The sequence below is a fragment of the Tachysurus fulvidraco genome, chromosome 1 (assembly GCF_022655615.1).
Source record: "Tachysurus fulvidraco isolate hzauxx_2018 chromosome 1, HZAU_PFXX_2.0, whole genome shotgun sequence".
Taxonomy (NCBI): Eukaryota; Metazoa; Chordata; class Actinopteri; order Siluriformes; family Bagridae; genus Tachysurus; species Tachysurus fulvidraco.
The window spans coordinates 49,016,063-49,034,091 of record NC_062518.1 but is presented as its reverse complement, the minus strand read 5'-3'; the positions used below and the strand labels follow the sequence as shown (position 1 = coordinate 49,034,091).

The following is an 18,029-nucleotide window of genomic DNA, read 5'->3' as shown; positions in this document are numbered from 1 at the left end:
AATGAAATCCCTCATTCCATATCTAAAGCATTTTGAGCACAATATAAATGTATCATATTGTTATTCTTATTATATATGAATAATAAGCTAATTTATTTAATTTATTTAAGCTACATTTAAACAAAAATGTAGCTTAAATAAATTGATTGCGACCACTTAACTTTAGTAAATTGAATGAATCATTTTTTTCAGTGTGTGTTGTAAGATCTGTAAAGTGTTATCAGTCAATAAATATCTGTTTTAGTTTTCTATATTGTGTTTAAGTCATTATTTATATATTTTATAAAATACAATGTTATCTAAATACAATGATGTGATGCTGAGATAATTGTTTATTAAAAATAAGCTCCTGTACATGTTCTCTGAACAATAAACACTGTTTAACACATGATTTTTAGTCTGATTATTTGCATTGAGCATATCGCAATATAGAGGTTGTTCGTATGTAGTTATGTACTAATTTAGCATTTTTTTGTCTGATTATTTGCCATTGAGGCATATCTCAATAGGGAGATATGAAACAACCTGTGCGGCACAGATCGATTGACACATGAGATCAATGTAACACGAGAGTGATAAGCTTTTGAATGGCTCTCGATGAACTTTGATGTCATAGATTGATTTGTCTGCACAGTGCTGCATGCAGTCAAATACATGCAAACAATACAACTGTTTCATTACGTTCAGGCCAAATAGAGATGCCCCTACACTCGTAATGTATTCATAATATATTTAATATATAATATATTTATTTAAAAAAAATGACATCACCCTCATGCCCATGTGTGCACGTGTAAAATAAAATATGAATTATTAAAAAAATATGCATTATTTATGTCTCCCCACAATAGTTATTTTAGCTGCTTCATAACATTTAGCCTTGATAGACCACTGACACAACCCCCAATACAAATTGATCCCCATCCATCCATCCATCCATCCATCCATCCATCCATCCATCCATCCATCCATCCATCCATCCATCTTCTACCGCTTATCTGGGGTTGGGTCGTGGGGGCAGCAGTCTAAGCAGGGATGCCCAGACTTCCCTCTCTTCAGACACTTTTTCCAGCGTTTCCGGGGGAATACCGATGCGTTCCCAGGCCAGCCGAGAGACATAGTCCCTCCAGCGTATCCTGGATCTTCCCCGGGGCCCTCTCTTCCCTTCCCCCGAGTTGGACATGCCCGGAACACCTCCCCAGGGAGGTGTCCTGGAGGCAATATACATATATACACGTTCATCCCCTGTCCAAATAGTACTTCTGTGCTCACTAATTCTAGGCCGAAGCGCTCTCGTTGTTTTGCCCACATATGTTAAACCACACGGGCAGCGAATTAAATAAATAACATGTGTGGTGCTACATGTGATAACACCACGAATAGATAAGGTCTTGCCAGGGTGTGGATGATTAAAGTTTTTGCACTTATGTGTATACGAGCACTGGGCACAACTGCCACATCTATAATTACCATCTGACATACTAAAAAATGACGTTGTGCGTTGTTTCTCCAAATATGGGTGTGTTTTATAAAGAGGAAATGGAGGGACATCGCCCATGCGTAAAGTTTCACCAATCAAAAAGTTGCAAGAGTGTTGAAGAGTGATAGGAATGTGTCCTCAGTCAATCCTGACAGCTTAAATACTCCTGACAGATTAAAGATGTTTTAATAATCGGTCTCTCTGCAGGAGACAGACGTGATGCTGCAGTGAATTCTGTAAGTAAAAGAGCTTTATTTATAATAATAAAAAGCAAAAGTAAAACGTTATGATTCTTCTTTATGTATCTCACAATTCATGTTGTTCATTTTTGATTCAGAGGGTCACTATGGACCGGTAAGTAGTAATTCACATAAGGTTTAATACAGAAACATTCATTATGTGTGCAGATTTTATTGCAATTCAATTCAAGTTTATTTCTATAGTCATTTCAACAATTGACTTTGTCTTTGTCTATAACAACAAAATGTTAATATGAGGATTAATATAATACAATGTTCTAGATAAATTTTAGATATATTTAAATGTGTTTGTACAGTATTTATGCCCAATGAGCAAGTCTGAGGTGACTCAGGTGACTGTGTGGAAGAAAAACTGTATTATATGGTAAAGGAATAAACCTTGAGAGGAACCAGACTCAAAGGGGAACCTCAACCTCATCTGGGTGACACTGGAGGGTGTGATTATAAATATACAGTCTGATAAATGTTGTATTGATGAGGAAATTGTTCTTAAGGATTCTCACATGATCAGGCTTTAGACCAACGCATGTTGTATCTAGAAACACATGTACTGTACATTCAAAACTCTATTTATCCACCTGTCTGTATCTTAATTTCTGGAATGTGGCTCATCCAGCTGCTCTTTCTGAGAGCACGGTTAAAGAAACAGCACGTAGATTTCAGGGTGGATACTTACAGTAATAGCACTGAAAACGGAACAGCTCCTACAGCACAGAACAATAATTACTATAAAACCGTATGTTTGTAATAAATGTGTGACAAACGAATACAAAACAGTCCACAGAATTTAGAATTAGACAAAAGGCTTAACGTTTTAATAATCATTAGATATTAAAAACGGTAAAAGTAAAATATGTACATATATAAAAATAAACCGGTTCAACCAGTTTTACTGTGGAATGTTTTATAATCCCTCTTCAATCACCATATCTGGCAATATTATTGTGCCAGGAAGCACATTTTAATACATTATAAAATGGAAATGTAAAAATGTTAGTAGATAAAACTCTCTCAGATCACCATATTTCGGCCCCCAAAACAGACAAAAAGGGGGAGGAGTTATGTGATGAGCTAGAGCGGTTGACGTAACTCCTCAAGGCCCTTACCGGGAAAAGCAAGTGCAGCCTCCACTGTTCCGCCGACTCATGGGGCGGGGGACAGTAGGCCTCAGGATGATTGGGCAACCCGCCATCCTGGGCATCTTAGGGACATATCCCAGCCTGGGGTGAAGGCTAGCCTTGGACATGCCGGGGGAAAATTCTAGGCAGGCAGGGGCGATCGACAAAGCCTGCAAATCACAGACTCTCCTGAGAGAGGCCAAGGCTAGAAGCAGAGCCAACTTCAGGGTCAGAAACTTCTCGGAGGCTGACTCCATGGGATCAAAGGGGGCTTCCAGCAGCCCCTCCAGGACAACAGTGAGGTCCCAGGAAGGAAGCCGTGGTCCAGAGGAAGGCCTCAGCCGCCTCTCACCACGCAGAAAGCAAGAGACCAGAGGATGCCTACCCAAGGAGGCCCCAAGGACAGGTTCGTGGTTTGCAGTGACCGCGGCCACGTACACCTTTAGAGTAGATGGGGACAGGCCCCGAGCGAAGCAAGACTGCAGGAACTCCAGCACTGTACCAACCGGGCAGTGAACTGGATCCTGAGAGTGCTCATCACACCAGAGGCAAAAAAGCCTCCACTTCAGAGCATACAGCTTCCTAGTAGAGGGAGCCCTAGCATTCAGCAGAGTCTCTGTCACCTCAGTTGAGAGGCCTGCATCTAGGAGCTGGTCCCCCTCAGGTGCCAGACTCAAAGCTTTCACATCTTGGGGCGGGGTGAGGTGAAGGTTTGCCCCCTGCGCCTGAGAGAGGAGATCCCTTCTGATGGGAACCTCCCATGGAGTGCCGTTCAGGTGGGAGACTAGGTCCATGAACCAAACTCGAGAGGGCCAACAAGGGGCAACTAGGAGAAGGTTGACCCAGTCGTGGCACACTCTGGCTAGGGCTTGTGGGAGCAGAGCTACTGGGGGAAAGGTGTACAGATGGAGCCTCGCCACGTCCATACCAGGTTGTTCCAGGCCCAACGGGGCCGAATGAGAGAGGGAGAACCACAGCGGACATTGGGTCGACTCCTTGGAGGCAAACAAATCCACTTCCGCCCGGCCAAAAATCTGCCAGATTACACCACGAGTGGGTGAAGACGCCACTCCCCCGGGCCTCAGCAATTGCCTCGACAGGAAGTCTGCCTCCCGATTTACATGCCCTGGGTTAAAAACTGCTCTCAGCAAAAGAAACCAGGTCTCTGCCCAGAGCAGAATCTGCCGTGCCAACCTAAACAGGGGGCGTGAACGCAGACCGCTCTGATGATTGATATAGGACACCACCGCGTCTGTCTGTCTGCACTAGGACATGGCAGCCCTTGAGGTGTGGGAGAAAGTGTTTCAATGATAGAAACACAGCCCTCATCTCAAGCCAATTTATGTGCTATGAGAGACAGGGGCCCTCCCATAAACCTCGGGCAGGGCGGCCATCCAAGGCCGCGCCCCAGCCCGAGAGCGAGGCGTCCGTCAAAAGAGTCCTGCGACGGTGACACGCCCCTAGAATGGGACCCAAGGCCAAGAAGGGTTTTTTCCACATAAGAAGTGTACGAAGCCTACGGCGCGTAACCCGTATAACCCTGAGGGGATGTTTGCGTGGATGAAAGCCCGCACCCCTGAGCTGGAGCTGGAATAGCTTCATCTGAAGCAGACCCAAAGGGATAACGTTGGCTGCTGCTGACATGAGGGTGAGCACCCTCTGTGCCTCGGCGACAGAGAGGCCATGGCCTAGCCAAATAGCTTTCACCGCTGACATGATGGAGGCCACCCGAGTGGGAGACAGATGTGCCCGCATCGTGGTGGAGTCCCAAACTAACCCCAGAAAGGTGGTTCTCTGAGAAGGAGAAAGGACTTTCCTGGGTTCAGTCTGAGGCCTAAGGACCTCATGTGGGCATGCACAGCATTTTGATGACTGGCTGAGTGTGAGCATCTTGAACTTGTAAGTCTTCAGAGTACAGTTCAGAGCCCGCAGGTCCAAAATCAGTTGCAGCCACCTGTCCTTCTTGGGAACAACAAAATATCGGCTGTAAAAGCCGGAGTTCCGCCCTGGGAGGGGAACATGCTCTATGGCCCCTTTCTCCAGAAGCAAGAGGAGTTGCTCTCGGAGGAACACCGCCTAGTGCCCGCCCACGTTCGTGGGCAACACGCCCTGGAAGCGCGGAGGATGGGAGGAAAACTGGATCTTGTACCCTCTTTCTACGGTATCCAGGGCCCACTGAGACACCCCTGGCAGAAGCTTCCATGCTGCCAGGCTGCCTGACAGTGGCGTCAAACTTGCGCAGACCTCCCAGGTGCCCTGAAACAGCACACTGGCAGACAGTAATCCAGGAAGATCCGCACAGAAAGGGGAACTGACACAGGCTCCACTGCCCTCCGAAACAACAAAGACGGCAGGGCAGGTAGTAGGGGGAGCAATCCTGAATAGGACGCTCCCAGGAGCTTCTGCCCTCTGGCATCAGGACTCCTTTGTGGCTTGCTTGGCTGAGATGACAGACCTAAGGTCCCCCCTCACCAGACAAGTCCGGGCCGCCACACTAACCCTTTTTACTGCCCTGAGTGAGCTAGAAGGGGGGAGGGGGTGAGGCTAGATGATGGCCCAACCTGTTCCCCGTGGTGAGGGAGAAACTCCCTGAATGCCGCTGACTGGCGTTTCACCTCCGGTTGCCTGTCGACGACAGTACTTACCGCATAGCTGAACAAACCCTGAGGTGAGACCGCGGCGTCCAGGGGAAAGGACTTATCCTTAGTCTTTATGCCTATCAGATTGAGCCACAGGTGCCTCTCCGTAGCAACCAGCGCAGCCATAGAACGGCCTATAGAGCGGGCTGTCTGCTTCATGGCACAGAGCACGAGATCAGTGCCTCGGTAGAGCCGCACCCGCTTGACCCGCTGCCTCATAGGCCTTACCCACAAGGGCCAAAGTGGTCCTACAAAACTTGGATGGAAGGGCAGGTTTTTTCCATGTGGGTGATGCAGGTGAGAGATAGCTAGCCAGCGTCTCTTCAACCATAGGCATCGCCCCATACCCATGGCCTTCAAGCCCCATAATGGCTGAATAGTCAGACATGGCTGGAGAAAATATACGTGCCGAAAAAGGATTTCTCCAAGACCTCGATACCTCAGCATGGAGGTCTGGAAGAAATGGCATACGCCTGTGTGAAGGTGGCTGACGGCCTGAAGTCAGAAACCGGTCGTCCAACTTAGAACAGACGATACTAACTTCCTCTTCAGGCCAATCTAAATTCAACCTCTCGAACAGCGAACAGTTACCACCTTGAGGAGCTCCTTGAATGCCCCTGATTGTGTTGGTTGTTCAGAGGTGGAAAGCCCCTCCCCTCCAACATCGAGCTCCTCATAGCCGGACGCAGAAAGCAGCATGCTCTCTTCAGGGTCTTGAGAAATCGCAGCGCAAGCTCCCGAAACCAAGCGAACAGAGTCAGGGCAGAGGGCAAGAGAAATGGAAACACCAGTCTCTTGCTCTGCCTCCGCTAACCTGGGAACCTGATGATTGAAGCCGCCGCGCTGCCTCAGCAGATGCAGGACCCGAATCACGAGGCGCAGCCAAAGCCGAAAATACAGCCAGACAGAATCGGAGAGTGCAGAGAGGGAATCCCTTACAATGCACGCACCCAGCTCCCTCTAGAGCTGACCATTCATGCTCCTCTCCAAAACACACAACGCAAAGAGAATGCGAGTCGTCCCCCGTGATAAAGCAGGGGCATCTCTTAAAGTGCTTTGACTGCAACATATTGCCTAGTCTTTCCTTATTTTTTTCTTTCCCTGCACTTGACAGACAGACAAACAACACACACATACAGAGAGCGCTTCTACTCTCTAATATTCATTCAAATTCAATATTTCAGTCTATTTAACTCAACCAGAGAGTTAAATAGTTAAGTGTTAGATGATCAAGTCAGATCCTTTCATTCAAATTCAATATTTCTGTCTATTTAACTCAACCAGGGTTAGTTAATCAAGTCAGATCCTTTCATAATGGCCTAGTCTAGTCAAATTAAAAATGTCTGTAATCCATTATAAAATTAAAATTGTATTTGTCACATACAGTACATAAACATACACAGGATGATATGAAGTGGGATGTGTTTTAGTAAAGTAGAAGTGTAAGGAAAAATAGTAAAATGGGTAGAAGTACAGAACTACAGAGAAAAATGAAACATGTACATATAAACAGGGCAGGGCATAATATACAATTCAACTAATTTATTTTAATTCATTATATAATGCTTTAAATTCAACTAATTTATTTTAATCCATTATATAATGCTTTATTGATCTTTATTTTAAGAATAGAGAACTCAGTTTAATCAATAAAGTGAATTTATAATGGATTAAATGTTGCCCACTGGCTGAATTATATTAATTTAAAGATGTAATCAATTGATGACTAATTATTAATTACTAATTAATTAATAGTGATGATTTTGAAATGGAAATTCTTAAAAAAATCAGATTGATCAACTAACAATTTGAAATGTACATTTTATAATGGATTAAATGTGCCTACTGGGGCAATTGTGTTGAGAGACTTTGGCTTCTAGAGTAAAAGTCCTGCTCATAATAAATAATCTTTTTCCTGCTTACTGGCAGATGAAGATTTACAAGGAGTAGGAGAAAGGAAACAAGGTCAGTATATAAATAGTACATACACTGTATGGCCAAAAGGTTGTGGACACTCACACACTTATGTAATTTGTTCCAAAACTGTTATCACAAAGTTGGATGTTCACAATTATTGTATAGTAAAGAATGTCTCAGAAGCATTACAATTTCCCTTCACTTATAGTAAGAGTCCCAAACACTGTTCCAGCATGATAATTCCCCTGTGCACAAAGCAGCTGCATGGTGTCGTTGTTTTATTTCTTATTTATTGCGGTAAACACTTTCATTTCAGAATGGGGTTCCTGGGAGGAGAGATAACTATTCACAATAATACTCAGTACAAATGGACCGTCTGCATCGAATCTAAGGAGCCATGGCCTATATCTGACATATATATTACAGTAATGCACACAGTCAATATGTTTCCTTAAGTTATTATAACATTGCAAACATTTTGTGTGAAAACATTTGAAGTGAATATTTAACAGCTCCTATCTGTTCCTGTATGTTTAGTTCACAGTTGAAGGCTACGAAAAAAAAGTTCCAAAATTATTTGTACCCATCAACTTTATCAGAACAATCTACATCAATGTGAAGTATGGCGAGTGCTCAGAGAGAGACTGCTACAAAAATCCACATTTGTGGTACATGTTTAATCCACTAGATGATCCATATTTCACAATTCGAGAGAGTGGAGACCACGAGCAAATACATCTGGACTGCGATACACATTATGAAAAGAAGAGATCAACATGCCCAAATTATGGTATGTCAGTTTTTTAAGAAGAATTTCTGTAATTTGTTTTAAATCATGATCTCTGAAGATACCACGCTGCACCATAGTTTTGTCACATATGTTTTCGTCTTGTCATTGTCGCTCTGTTGCATTATTAATATCAGTGCTTTTCCAGTTGCTTTCAGGCTAATTTTGTCTTATTTAAAATAGCATATTTAAAACACAGAAATTGTCAAATTCTGAACAATCATGGAGATTAAACCTGCATTAGCATGCTCTCAAAGCTGTGCCAAATAAGGAGTCAGTTCACTGTCTCGTGGCCCAGGCAGAATCACATTTGTTCTCCCTGAACCCCAGGTTCAGATATCACACAGAGACTCCTCCCCAGATGCCCAGCATAGATGAGGCTGGGAGAATTTTACCTATAATTATAATAAATCCTCTAGTCCCCTAAAAAATGTAAAAAATGTACCATCTCATCAACTAGAATTTGAATTTGTCCCAGTGACTGTTTTCCTTTCATGGTTTTTCACAGTATATTTTTTGGCCTAGTCAAATCTATTTATTAGTCGGGTTCCTGTAATTATTTTTGCATTGAATTATGCATGGTTATCTTTCCAAACTGGCAATCTGATATCTGTGCTAATTAGTGTCAACCTTTGATATGCTGCTGCTTTAAAACATGGCACATAACAGTACATAACACGGACCTTGCTCAGGAGCCTAGCAGTGACAGTTTTTTGGACCTAAGATTCAAACTCACAACCATCCAAGCAATAGTCCAACACCTTGTCCATGACATCCCAGATGTGGTGTACTGTTGACCAGTACACATAATCTGTTACTGGCTACATTATCAAGCGTATAGATAATGTTACTGTCTCCAACGTCATTGCAGGAGGCAATCAGAAACCATGGCTCCCCTGTTCCTGAGTTATCAGAGTGGATGTAAGGGGAACACTATACTGAGCCAATCAAGTCAAGTCAAGAAGCTTTTATTGTCATTTCAACCTTATATATCATATGCAGTATACAGTTAAATGAGACAATGTTTCTCCAGGACCACAGACATAGAACAACACAGAGATAAGGACTGAAGTAAGTTAGTCCTAGACACATAGAGTGCATCTGTGCAACCTGATATAAAGAGTGTGATACAAGAGACAAGAAGACAGTGCAGGACAAAAGACAGCGCAAACAAACAATGCAAGACAATACAAAAAAGACAATACAAAAAGGCAATATACAAAAGACAATACACAAAAGACAATACAAAAAAGCATAGCTGACCAGTGTATAACATATGTATATTCTATACTGCATGTGCAGAAATACTAGAATGAACACTTAGTATTGTAGCAGCAGCAATATGAGGTATTGTAATGTATTGTGCAAAACAGCAATCGACTGAAATGTGACAGACAGCATGTGATAAGAGCAAAAACAGTGTGTGAAAACGACATGTAAACAGTGTTATAGATGTATATTGGAAAGGTGTGTATTTGGTGTAGGTCAGTGCAGTTCATACAGGTGTGTGTGTGTGTGTGTGTGTATACTGTATATTGTTCTCAGTACAGTTCTGTTATATTCAGGACTTGCGATCAGACATGGTGCAATTCCCAAACCAGACAGTAATGCAGCTGCTCAGGATGATCTCAATGGTCCCTCTGTAAAAAGTAGTCAGGATGGGGGGAGGGAGATGTGCCTTTATCAGCCTTTGTAAGAAGTAGAGATGCTGCTGGGCTTTCTTGGTGATGGAGCTGGTGTTGAGTGACCAGGTGAAGTTCTCCGCTAGATGAAGAACAAGAAATTTGGTGCTCATGACGATCTCTACAGATAATCCATCGATGTTCAGTGGAGAGTGGTCGCTCTGTGCTTTCCTGAAGTCCACAACCATCTCTTTAGTTTTATCAACATTCAGAGACAGGTTGTTGGCTCTACACCAGGCAGTTACCTGTTGCACCTCCTCTCTGTATGCTGACTCATTGTTATTACTGATGAGACCCACCACGGTCATGTCAACAGCGAACTTGATAATATGGTTTGATCTGTGTGTTGATACACAGTCTTGAGTGAACACAGCAGAGTGAACAGTAGTGGGCTGAGAACGCAACCCTGTGGGGCTCCAGTGCTCAGTGTGGTGGTGATGGAGATGCTGTTCCCAATACTGACTGACTGAGGTCTCTCAGTCCCAATCTTCATAAGGATAAGGGACCTGCTAATATATCAGTCGAGTGCTTAGAAAAGCTCTGAACAGCTAAATTATGTAGTTGATGATATTAACTCCTCTCTGTGGAAGGTGTTCATGCCCAGTTAATTCAACAACCATCAATCAATAATCAACAACCATCATACCCATGTCCAAATGATCTCCTGTGATATATGCTTCATGATTACTACCCCAAAGCACTCACTTCACTCATAATGAAGTGTTTTTATTTGGTACTGGCAGACGGGTGTTTTTGAGTGTCAACTGCAGACGGATAGGAGGCAGGTTACATAAATAATGGCTTGTGGAATGATTTTACAGTGATTCTTCAGTACCAGTGTTAATTTCGTCAGACGAGACGAGACGAAATATGTTCGTCAACAACTTCTTTTTTTCAGGACTAATACGAGACGATGACACGATTGCACCACTGTCCAAAAACGCTGACTAAGACTAAATTAACATGCATTATTGTTGACGAAAAAAGACGAGACGAGATTGTTTTGTATAAAATAAAAACTAAGATAAAATCTCTCTTTATTTTCGTCTAAAATTGTCTCTGGCTTTTCATCAGCTGTTACGCCTTTAAAATATTCAGAACAAGTTTGCAGCTTCGCGCTGAAGTTACAGGTCTCATACGCCTGTGGCTGCAACACCAAACTGCTGAACAATTGTATTGCTTCCGCCAAAGAAAATAGTGCGCTCCATCTCTACGGTTATAATCCTGTGTGTCCATGGCAACGCTCTGTTTTTCATGGCAACTGTGTGTTATAGTTAGCAGCGGTCTGTTATCAAGAAATAAAATTGTGTGTGCGTAGAAAGAATTTGTCCACACGCCGCTCAAAAAAAAAAAAAAATGTAAAAAAAATCCTGAGCACAAGTCCACCGTCTAGGCAGCTTTTTGTGTTAAATGATATTTCCTGTCGCTGCGCAGGCACTTTTATTGTACATGACAGCTTATGTCCCGATGACCAGTCTTAACATTACGATTAAAAGCAGTATCAATAAAGTAAAACATGTGATGTGCATCAAGCCCGAGTGTATGTACTGTTTAAATGTGTTCTCAACTTCTCACTGATACTTTTGTGATTCGCGGAGTTTTGATAAGTTTTATAGCCTTGATATTGTTTCTTATTCAAAAGTGGTGACAGAAAAAACTCTTTACACCCAACCTAAAACTAACAAGGACATTTGGCCCAAGACTAAGACTAAGTTAAAAATAGGTGATGAAATTAACACTATTCAGTACTGTAAGTTTAGAAAAGTTACAACTCTCTAAACCTGTTGTGAGGACATCAAAGCAGTGGACCAGGGAGACTTTGGAGTATCTTCAGATATGTTTGGACTGTACTGACTGGGTTCCCAGAGGCTGTGACATTCATATAAGCTTCTGTGAGGATAGCTGTGTACCATCATGCATCACGGTCTGTTAAAATTCACAGCCAGACTCGGACAGCTAAGGCAGGAGAAGGAAGCTGCATTCAAGAGCAAGAATGGAATTAGGTTTAAAGTTTTAATGTACAAGTTTAGCAAGTCAGAGAGAAGCTAAACAGCTGTACTCTGAGAAACCTCAACAGCAGTTCTTCATCTGCCTCTGGCCAACAGTCTGAATGAGTTCTACTGTTGCTTTGAAAGTCAATGGGACAGTCCTAACATCATCCATCAATTTCAGTTCCATTCCATCAGCTTCACCACCACCTCCAGAGCAGTGGCTGGGGCCTTGTCACAGATGCTCATCTGAACTACTCCCTCACCCACCACCAGAACGACGTTCTCCATACTAGATAAAGAGACATCAAGTCTTCATAAGGCAGAACCCACACAAAGCAGCTTTCGATACAATTATTCTGGCTCTGCTGATGAACCAGCTATAGAGTGTCATTCTCTCTGCTGAGAAGGTGTTGGGCTGCAATCTGGCATGTCTTGATCTTTTCAAGGCATTCACCCTCCGGCAGGAGCAGCTCCATCAAGACTAAAACCTCACAGCACAGAAACTGGTGCTTTCCATCCACATGTGGCCTTATCAACAATATCCAAGACCCACCATGTTTTTTTGTCCACCACCTTAGATATTAACATATATTTTAACCCGGTTTCCTAACCAGGGAATAAGAGTCTGTGGAATGGCTCTGTGTGAAATCACATTGATTTATTGGCTCGGGTGTGACAAAGCAAAGTGAACAAAAAAAGACCATTTACATCACATTACTCCAGCTTTTACTTGTCTGAAGGAAGTGCATATGGATGCCCAGAGTGTGGCCAGTAATGTTGAAAAAACACTTTTTTTATTATTATTATTTTATGCAAAAATACAAAAATTAGGGAAAGAAGTGTTAATTGAAGTCTTTCCTGAATAAGTAAGTCTTCAACCGCTGTTTGAAAATAGCCAGTGAGTCATTCCACCAGCTTGGTGCCAGAAAGGAAAAGAGTCTTGTAGTATACTTGCCTCTTACCCTGAGAGATGGTGATGAGGGCTTTGAGGTAAGAAGGAGCTAGTCCATTTTTGACTTTGTAGGCCAGCATCAGTGTTTTAGATCTGATGTGTGCATATTCCGGAAGCAAGTGGAGGCAGTGCAGCGGGGTGGTATGCAAGAACTTAGGCAGGTTGAAAACAAGCCATGCAGATGCATTTTGGATCATTTGCAGAATACAAATTGCGTTCATAGGTAGACCTGCCAGCAGTGTGTTGTAGTAATCCAGTCTTGAAATGACAAGAGACTGAACAAGTAACTGAGCAGCATTTGTGGTCAAAAATTTGAGACACCAGTGGTGAGTCTGCATTTCTTTAGGATGGGAATAATTCTTGCTCTCTTGAAAGTAGTTGGTCCCTGACCAGATGCTATGGAATTATTGATGATATTGGTAATGAAGGGCAGAAGGTCTTGTGAGATGGTCTTGAGCATAGTGGAATGGAGTGGATGGAGTGGGGGAATCTATACTGTGAGATACAAGTGCAGTTGGGGCAGAAGTGAAGGTCCTGCAGATCTCCTCAATCATCTCATGGTACAAAGAAGCAAAGTTTTCTGCAGTCAGGGAGGATGAAGAAGGTGGAGTCAGGGGGTTGAGTAGAGAAGAGATGATGTTGTGGAGCTTCTGAGGGCCATGTGACAAAGCTTCAAGCTTTTCCTTGTAAAAGGAAGTCTTTGCAGAAGTCACATCTGAGGAGAACTTGGTGAGTAAGAATACAGTGTACAGTAAGAATAAAGATCTGCATCAAGTTGTGATTTCTTCCACTTTCTCTGATGATGATCTCAGCTCTCTTCGATTGTTGCACAGCACATCTGAAAGCCAAGGGGCAGAACAAGAAGATTTCTTAGGTTTAGTGGACAGAGGGCAGAAAAAGACCACAGTTGAGGAAAGAGATGAGAGAAAAGTATCTGTGGCTGAGTCCAAGGGTAGTGAGAAAAATGACTCAGGATCAGGAAGTGAAGAAAGAGTGCCAGAAGCTACGGAAGAAGGGGAGACAGAGTGAAGGATGTGGCGAGGGGGTCAGAGGTAGTTTCAGATAGGTTAGGGAGAGTGATGGTGAAGTATACCAGGTGATGATCGGACACGTGTAGTGGGGTAGCAGTCATGTCTGTAGCTGGAAAAGGACTGGTGAAAACAAGATCCAAGACATTACCTCCTTTGTGTGTGGGAATGTAGCTGTTGAGTTTCTGGCCGAATGAGTCAAAAGAGTCTCTGAAAAGTCTTTTAAAGCACTTCATCAGGACAGAGGTCAGGGCTACAGGGGGATAGTTATTAAGGCTGGTGGGCTGGGGTTTCGTCAGGACAGGAAATATGATGGATTGTTTAAAGCATGTGAGGATTACACACTGCTTTAAGGAGAGGTTGAATATATCGTAGAACACCTTCAGGCCTTCAGGACCCGACGTGTGATGCCGTCTGGTCCTGCTGCCTTCCTGATGTTTACTCTCCCGAATGCCTTACTCACATCATGCTCTGAGATCGTGAACGTGTTTTTCTCTCTGACTCTCTCAGCATGCACACTGTTAGTACAGTTAGTGCTGTTAGATGCAGCTCTTCTGCCAAAGAAGGCATGTGTTAACATTCTCTGCTCTGGAGGATGGTTTTTGGTAGTCCGTGATCATTCTCAGTCTTGCCGCAGGCTCCTGGAGCAACCACATTGGAATTATGACTCCAGTTTCTTCCTGTGGTGCTTCTTTACCTCCTTCACCACTCTGTGCATGTTGCAGTATGCATCTTTGTAGTCGTCCATGTTCCCTGTGGTGAGCCCCATGATGTAGGCAGCTGAGCAGGATCTCAGTGAGGCATGGATCAGTGTTATATAAGTTAACAATAGTATTTTATAATCAATGCAAAATTTTACCGGGAGCCAGTCTTGTGTGGATCAGTTACTGTTTTGTGGTCAAACAAAAGTGCTACTGCATTTTGATCCAAATGTGGTTTGTATATGCAATAATACCAATGATTTTCACTACTGTACATGATGCCACTAATAGGCCATCCAGAATTACTCTGTAATCTGAAAGCATATTTCCAGCAGTGTCTGATCCTAGTATTAGCACTTCTGTCTTGTCAGAATTTATTATGAGTAAATTGCAGCATCCAGTTTACAACTCCAAATTCCAGAAATATTGGGATGTTTTTAAAATTTGAATAAAATGAAAACTTAACTTTCCAATCACTTTCCAATTTTATTTACAATAGAAAAGTGAAAGTGACGTGACATACGGCTAAGTACGGTGACCCATACTCAGAATTTGTTCTCTGCATTTGACCCATCCAAAGTGCACACACAGAAGTGAACAGCCATTTATGCTGCGGCGCCAGGGGAGCAGATGGGGGGTTCGGTGCCTTGCTCAAGGGCACCTCAGTCGTGTCCTGCCCGAGACTCGGACCCACAACCTTAGGATTACGAGTCAGACTCTCTAACCATTATGCCACGACATGTCATTTAAAATTGTCAACTTTTGTAACCCTTCTGGACACTTTAGGACATTTTTGTCCATTAGGGGACATAGTTTCCACATTTTTTGGTCTCTCTTTTTCTCCGTGTTTCAGCTAGAGAAATGACTTACTGGGACAAACCTTTATATAACCTGTACTTTGGAAAGAGTATTTCAAATTTTTGACCAGGTCTATAATGTTCTATTTTTTAAGATTTTAAAACTATGTGTGTTTTGAGACCAAAAATGTCCATAAATTAAAAAAAAATATATCAGATTAATATTTTTCACATGATATTGCATAAACCTGTTAATCGTAATCAGTTCTAATGAAAACTACAAAAAAAATGTTTTTTTTACTTATTAATTTAATTAGTGATGTCACAAATTTGCATAAAAATACAGACAAAATGACTTATTTTTAATATAAAATAAGCAAAGTGTTTTTTTTTTTTTTACATATTATTAGAGTTTTGGATAGGTCAAAGATTACTAACAACATTGGCTGTTTTTGTGCAGCATCAGATTTTATTTATTTCTTCCCCATTTACTTTTTCAGCCCTATTGACTGCCATTATAACCACATTTATTTTCAATGCATGGCCATGACATGAAAAAAACATGCATTCTTGGTTGTTAATAGTTCCCTCAGCTGGGAAGAGGTAAAATTTTTATTCTTACCCAATTACACAGGCCTGTGCAAAAATATATATATATATATATTTTCAGGCTTTTTACATTGAGTTCTGTGGAGAAAGCCTGAACAACACACTCGCACACATACACATGCTCACACACACAAGTGCCCATACACACACACATGCACACACCCACCTCACAACCACACAGACACAAACGCCTTTGATTACTCCATAGAACTAGAAAATAAGCTTTTTTTTTTTGCACAGGTCTGTGTAATGGGGTAATGACACCACATTTTGGTCAACAGTAAAGATATTATCTAATATTACTATATTAATACAAAAATTACCTCTTGTGGAAGGAAACATAAACAAGTAAGAATGCATGATTTTGATAAGAACTGAGGTTGATTAATACATTCATGAAAAAAAATATTAATCGGTTATATTTTTATATAAGTTTAATTTAATGGACATTTTTATGTCGACAGTATATTGCATCATTTAAGTAATGTTTCTGAAAGATTATCTTTATGAACCAGAATAGTCTCAGTCTGTGGTGTCTTTAATTTAAAACAGATGAAGATGATGCACGAGAGGAAGAGGAGCAACGAAGAGAAAGAGAGAAGCAGAGGAGACAGGCCCAGCTTGAACATGAAAAAAGAATTGAGGAACAGATTGGAAGGGAAAGTGATCTTGCTGCTGAGAAGCTTTCACGAGCCAGAGAGACGCTGAAGCAGAAACAGAGGCTGAGAGGCCATGAGCAACATCACCAAACTTATATAATGCAACAGCCTCTGGAGGCTGAAATTGAAATAGATGAGGTAACAGATTTACTGTAAATGATCATTAATAGAGATTTTAAATGCAATTCTCAGTTGTTCTTAGTTAAATATTATTGAGTAAAATTTTAAATGTTATGCATCAGCTGAAGGCTGTTACATAATGTTATTATTTTTTAATACAGGTTCCAAAAATAGAGAAGAAATTCTCAGCGCTCCTGTGTGAATATCAAATAACTGATGAAGAAGACTCAGAGGAGACATTAGAAGACAGGATGAAAACCCTACAAAATGAGTTAATGGTGGAGTACTCTAAGAAACATGACCTGACCAGTAGCTGTGTGTTTTCTTTCGACACTGCAGTTGGTTATGAGACTTTACCTTTACATGATAGACTGACAGTGCTTGAGACAGTACTGCAGTTAGTTTTTGAGGAGGATGAAAACGACCACACACATAAACATGATCGAAATTTCCTCTTGGATGTGCTCGAACTGTTGCAAGACGATCATCCATCACTCGGGTTTAATCTTTTACAGAACATTCTTCAAACTGATATGCAACTTTCTACAGAGAGTAAAGAAATTCTGTGTCAGATTGCGTTCAACAACACATGGAAACTGGAAGAAATAACAGATTTCATGCGTTATGTTGTCAGGAATGATAAAGACCAAGTGCAGGCAATACTTCACATTGCACAGACCTACAAGGTTTTCCTGCTTCCAAAATCAAAAACCAACACAGGTTGTCTTCTTGAAATTGGGACAGGTGACGGGAAATCTTGTATATTAGCCATGCTTGCTGTGATCCATGCCATGCGTGGTGTGAAGGTGCTCGCCCGTCGTGACTTAGAGGAATGGAGCAAACTTTACAAGATGTTCGACATAACGTCATCTGCTGTTCCTCCAGTGCTGAATGATGTCTCATCTGAAGAACTAGAGGAACTGACTCAGGAAGCATACAAACAAGATGTAGTGTATAGTACTGTTGGAACTTTTGCAGCAGATACACTGAAACAAGAGTTTGAGAAGAAAACAACTCGGGGAGACAGAAGGTTTGAGATGGTCCTTGTGGATGAGGTTGACTACATGACCTTGGATAATGGAGTTCAAATAACATTTCTGTCACATGAGTCCAGTGGACTCCAACATTTGGAACAAGTCCTAGCAAGCATCTGGGCCATACTATCTGCATGTCGACCAATTGAGGTAGAAGAAACTGGAGAGACCATGTGGGCAACAAGAGTCCAGAGTTTCCACACAGCTGCCCTGATAGCAATGATTGGTTCAGATAAAAATGATAAATTTTCACCA

The 18,029-nt window shown here is 42.0% G+C and overlaps 2 protein-coding genes across 2 annotated transcripts in view; one reads left to right on the top strand and one right to left on the bottom strand.

The window, feature by feature from the left end:
* The window catches only part of LOC125138419 (butyrophilin subfamily 1 member A1-like), a 262,663-nt gene that overhangs the window by 111,949 nt on the left and 132,685 nt on the right, over positions 1-18,029 (bottom strand). The gene's annotated exons all lie outside the window — the stretch shown is intronic.
* The window catches only part of LOC113656963, a 67,043-nt gene continuing 50,702 nt past the window's right edge, over positions 1,689-18,029 (top strand). Inside the window, exon 1 of the mRNA XM_047814268.1 lies at positions 1,689-1,716. The gene's annotated coding sequence lies outside the window, so the exon portion shown is untranslated. The remainder of the gene's footprint in view (positions 1,717-18,029) is intronic.